This window comes from Protopterus annectens, chromosome 10.part0 (genome assembly GCF_019279795.1).
Source record: "Protopterus annectens isolate FY-2018-M chromosome 10.part0, PAN1.0, whole genome shotgun sequence".
Taxonomy (NCBI): Eukaryota; Metazoa; Chordata; order Ceratodontiformes; family Protopteridae; genus Protopterus; species Protopterus annectens.
This window is the reverse complement of record NC_056744.1, coordinates 1,175,963,807-1,175,969,806: the sequence shown is the minus strand read 5'-3', so window position 1 is coordinate 1,175,969,806 and position 6,000 is coordinate 1,175,963,807.

Genomic DNA, 6,000 nt, shown 5'->3' with positions numbered 1-6,000 from the left:
ATCAAAATGTCTTTCCCCAAGAAGGAGAGCATAGACTGAAGAATGACCATCCGGAACTTCTTTCTTTACATATTTGTTCAGTCTGCTGAGGTCCAATATGGGTCTCCAGTCCCCCATCTTCTTTGGAACTAAAGTTCCAGATCCTGTCTGGTCTACTGGGACTCGTTGGATGACTCTTTTTGAGAGCAACGTTTGGACCTCTATTGTTGCCTGTTCCCTGTAACTGGGTGGAACGTCTAGGATTTTTCTTATGAGTGGAGGGGGTGTGGTAAATGGGATGAAGTCTCCTCTGGAAATGATACTTAGTACCCAGCTGTCTTTTGTTATTTTGAGCCAGGCATCTGGATACAAAGATAAGCAACCCCTGGCTGCCTCCAGAGCAGGACAGTTGGGCCTCCTTTCAGGAGGACTGGTAGGGCTTCTCAGAGAAGTGATCTCTGTCAACCTGGTGTTGTGGACCCCCTCTGCTGCGAGGGTGGCGTCTTCCATTATTGCCCCCTCCTCTGCCTCTGGGGGGGGGGTTCACCATGTGTGTCCTGAAAGGCTCCTTGGGCTTTTCGGAACCACATTTTTCCTCTCCTTTGACCTTTAGGGTAGGGGTGGAAAAATGGACCCCGACGGCAGACAGGGTATTTTCGTCCTGTTCACACCTGGTTAGGGTTTTCTTCACTTTAGGCCCAAAAAGGGACGAGCCATCAAAGGGAGTGTTCACGAAGGATGACTTGAAGGGCACAGCGAAGGAACACAAGTGCATACAAGAGTGTCTCCTAAGAGCAACTCCTGTACCTGCTGCCCTACTCGTTCCATCAGCTGCATAAGAGATGAGGCGCATGGATGTGTTGACTATAGTATTGAGGGTAGCAAGCTGGGCGGCAATTTTGTCGGAAGCTCCTGCAGCTACTGTACCCTGAAGAGTATCTCCTAGCTCCTTAAAGAGATCTCTTTGTAATCTGGTAAAATAGGTTAAATAGTTGAGCGAACGACGAGCAAAGGTCGCTGAACTAAACATGCGTTTCCCATATCTATCCATAATCCTGGAGTCTCCATTAGAAGGATGGATAGACGAGGAAGTCTCAGACATTTCCTTTTTGGTGGCTGCCACCACCATGGCATCAAATGGAACACCATTTGTTAAAAATGATTTGTCAAGGGGGGCAGAGATGAATTTATTAGGCCTCCTAGGGACAGGCTCCATAGTATCCGGAGATTCCCACGCCCTTTGTGAGACCAGCTGCATCAGCTCATCGAAGGGTGGAGACACCCAAGAGATGGAGGGCTGAGACCCAAAAGCCTTCAGGAGAACTGACTCATCCTCAGTAGGGCTTCTGGACTGCCAGTCACCCCTCTGCCTAAGGATTTCAAGTATCTCAGTGAATGAGATATCCTCAGAGGGGGACCGTGGGGACCCTTCTGACTCATCTAAGTCAGTATCTGATGTTAGAGACTCCTGTGGGGAGTCTAGATATTTCCTCTTACACAATCTCTTCCTAGGAACCTCATCAGTGAGAGCTTCTGGTGAGGTCTCGGAAGAGCAGAGGCCACCCAATGGGGCTTCCCGAGGCTCTGGGTGTCTACACTTGGTCAGGATGTGCGAGGCAGAAGCAGACACAGGCACTTCAGGGGAGGAGGAAGGCAGACCTGAGTACGAGGATGTCTTAGGAGACATGACTCTCCTCATGGCATCGAAAGCACATCTGCTCCAATGCGAGGGAACTGACAGATACGAAGAAACTGTCGAAACCCCCAGCACCTGGACAGTGGGCTCCGAGCCCGAGGTAGAGCCAAGCTCATCTGAGCCGAAGCCCTGAAAGGCAGAGTCGGAACAGACAAGTCGGTCCGACTATCTTCCCCAGACCCGACCAGAGAGTGTCGGCTCCTAGAGTCCTCGATCGGCACCGAGGACGTCAGAGTGCACGGAGCCGAAGACACTGGAGCAGGCGTCGGCTCCAAGGGTTTCACTAACATCAGGTCTGACTCCTCCAGCTCTGAAGGACCAGCATGGCTCGGAGGAGGAATATTTTGAGCTGCTGCAAGGGTCTTAGGCTCCGAAGCTATTTGGGTCGAAGCCGATAACATTTTTGCCAAGGCCGGTGCCAATAACTTCTGCAGCACACGATCCACATTCAGATTTGACAGGCTGATAGAGGACCGAAAGGAGCGCACAGAAGGTGGTACCGACTGAAGTAATGGACTCTTAGGAGCTTTGGACACCGGTTCCAATACTGGGGACCGGCTCCCGATAGGAAAAGACTGTCGGTTCCGATGGCAGTGGAGCTGAAGTCAAGGATTTTTTAGATTTCTTAGAGTCCAAAGTCTTAGAAGACTTTGAGGACTTGCTGGATCCATCTTGGTCACTCAAAGCTTCTTGAAACAAAGGTTTTAACAACCCTCTGTCGATGAGTTTTCTCTTGCTTTCTTGAAGAATCCTTGAGGAGAAGGAATGACAAATTGCACAACTGTCTTGCAAATGCAGAGCTCCTAAACAATATACACAATTTACGTGGCTGTCTGTTACAGAGATCTTTTGGCCACACTTTGGGCATTTCTTAAAACCCAACTTGGGGTGTTTGTCTTGGTCAGCCATTGGAAATCTTGGAAAAGAATTACTGTCACACAAAACAATTCTCACAGTAATTTGCAATCAGAAGCCTTAATAAAAACAAGCTAAGTCACACACACAGAGATGCAAATATAAATATAAATGTGACAGGAAAACCTTTACTGTCATCACAACTGTCTAAACATCCCATAAGAGCAGGCTAGACAAAAAGAAGGGATAGCTGCTGAGATATAATACACTGTAAAATCCTAAGAAATATACAGTCGGACAAAATTACTGTTACCTATAATCTCTAACAGTAATTATAAATTTAAGCCTTTCCTAAAAAAATTGGAAGGCTAAGCACACTACACATAAGCACTACATATAAAATGATATTTTGGCAAAATTGGAGACAAAAGGTCACTGAATAAGCACACACTATTAACTAGCAAACAGTTTAAACTAGGCCTAAACAAGAGGCCAACTAGAAAAAAATTTAAACACACTAAGGGAAGGGACTAAAATACAGTAGCACACACTATAAAGCTGTAAGAGCTTTAAGAACTATCTAAGCTATTTAAACTATCTAAATATGCTAATATAAATAAGTTTCAGTTCCTAAAATCTCTTCAGGAAAACAGGAACCCTTTTTTCTTTTATTAGAAACGACCTGATAAGAAAGATCAACAGCATGTACAAGACTCTGTGCCAGACTTAATAAACTACTCCTGTCCAGTGAAACTGGTGCAAGGAGAAGATATGAGTTTAGTTTCGGATTCTTTTTGACAAGAAAGTTGGGGCAAACAGGATTATTAATGGCAGCAGCAGCTTCCCCAGGGACAGGCACAAAATTCTGGTTAAGTAGGGGCACCCTCCATGCCCTTCTCCCAAAACAGACAACAGTGGTTCTCCCTTACCCAATAAGGGGATTCAAACAGCCACAGAGCACGTAGCTACCTCCCGGTCCATAATTAGAAGTTATGTACCTACCATAACGTTCCATGTTAGTTGTCTTCTCTCGCCTTCTTTCTTGCTGGATGGGTTCGGAGCCGATCCTCGGCTCCGACTGCACTGCTTTAGCTTGAGAACTCCTTTTACCAGCTCGAGGCAACCCTATATCCCATGATGCAAGGCGGAACTACCTCAGATCTCGTTTGGTAGCTAACCTACCCTGCTAAAGACTAACCTAACATAATTAGGAACACAAACTCATAATAGAAGTCCCCATATGAAGGCTCAGGAGGAAAACAACCTGATAGGAACTTTTCAAGATCTGTCCAGGCCAGGGGAAGGAGGGAGGGCCAAGAAAGAAGCGAGAAGACAACTAACATGGAGCGTTATGGTAGGTACATAACTTCTAAATGTTAAGTTGTCAATCTACTTCATTCTTGCTGGATGGGACAGCGTCCTAGCACCTGTATCCCGGGTGGCTCAATGGAACAGACTCTTGAGAACTGTGGAACCAAAACTGGCCCTATCTCTGGAGGCCAAGTCCAATTTCTAATGAGAGACAAAGGTATGAGGCGTGGCCCAAGTAGCTGCTGCACAAATGGTATCAATAGGTAGCCTATCCTGAAAGGCTGCAGAAGTGGATAGACTCCTGGTTGAGTGTGCTTTTGGTTTTGAAGATAGCTGTTTGCCTCTGAGAGAGTACACATAGGAAATGGTGGAAGGCAACCATCTGGATAAGGTCACTTTAGAAACTGGAAGACCTATCCTGTTTTCTGCATAGGAGACAAATAATTGGTCCGATTTTCTGAATTGTTTAGTTCTATGCAAATAGTACCTGAGCTGACGATGGACATCCAAAAAATGCAGTTTCTGTTCAGCTCTGTCGGAATAGTTTGGGAAAAAGACTGGTAGATCTATAGATTGGTTAATATTGGTTTGAGACACAACTTTGGGGAGAAAGGAAGGGTTCGTTCTTAATGATACCCTGTCCTTATGAAAAACCAAATAAGGAGCGAATGCAGAGAGCTTGAATCTCGGAAACCCATCTTGCAGAAGTGACAGCCAGTAAAAATATAGTTTTCCAGGTCAATAACTTCAAAGAACATGAAGCAGGCGGTTCGAAAGGAGGTAGTATCAAGGATGCTAACATTAAGTTTAGATCCCATTGCGGAGGAGGATGCTTTATAGGTGGTTTTAGGAGAAAAACTCCTCTTAGAAAGGCCTTGCACAATCTATGAGACATAATGTTATTGTCATGCAAGCCAACATGATACTTGGAAATAGCAGCCAGTTGTACTTTGACTGTAGATGACGAGGATCCTGAATGAAAAACCTCCGCCAGGAAGTCTAAAACAGAATGTACAGGAGCAGTGAAGGGATCAATTTTTCTGGAATTTGCCCAAATAGAAAAACGTCGCCACTTGCTAGCATAAACAGTCCTAGTGGACGATTTTAAAGAAGACACTAAGATGTCTCTGACAGAATCAGAAATCATCGGTAGCCTGGCTAGGGAAGGAAGTGGAGCAACCAAGCAGTGAGGTTGAGAGAATGAATGGCCCGGTGCTGCTGACCCGACTGGTGGATCAAAAGATCCGGAACTGGGTCCAGATGCCAGGGCTGCACCAGAAGGTGACGATGCAGAGACGGAAACCAAATTTGTCGAGGCCAATATGGGGCAATGAGGATCAACTTGGCTCTCAAAACGGTGGCTTTCTGAATGACTTGTGGAATGAAGGGAAAGGGAGGAAAAGCGTATAGAAGTCCCGGGGCCAATCCTGGGTTAGAGAGTCTCTCAGGGGTTGGCCTGGTAGGAAAGAGTGAAGAAATCGGGGCACTTGTTGTTTTGAGGAGTAGCAAAAGATCGCAACAAGGAGTGCCCCATTCAGAAATATCTGATCCACTACAGATTGATTGAGAGACCACTCGTGAGGCATCAGAATGGATCTGCTCAGCCTGTCCGCCAATAGGTTGGACCTGCCGGGGATGTCCGTTGCTATCAGAAACCGATGAGAAGAGATCGCCCATTGCCAAAGTCTGAGAGCTTCTCGACATAACGGATAGGACCTGGTCCCGCCCTGTTTGTTGATGTACCAGACCACGGACATGTTGTCCGTTTGTACTGCAATAGTCCCCGTGGGAAGAAAGTCGCTGAGGGTTTGCAACGTTAAAAGCACTGCTCTCATCTCCAGGACATTTATGTGCAGATGGTATTCTATGGGTTGCCACGTCCCGTGGACCATCCTGCCCTGATAATGCCCCCACCCGATCAGAGAGGCATCCGTAGTGACTGTGGCAACTGGAGGAGGGAATAAAAGTCGGCCTTGATGAAGAAGAGGAAGATATCCACCAATTTAGATGAGCTCTGCGACTGTGTGACTAAGATTTACGTGCCTCATCGGAAGACTGTGAATGCGACCACTGCGTGAATAGCATCCACTGCAGAAGGCATGTAGGCGAGCCAGTGGTAGAAGAACAATGGCCGCAGCCATAAGACCTAGAACCTTCAG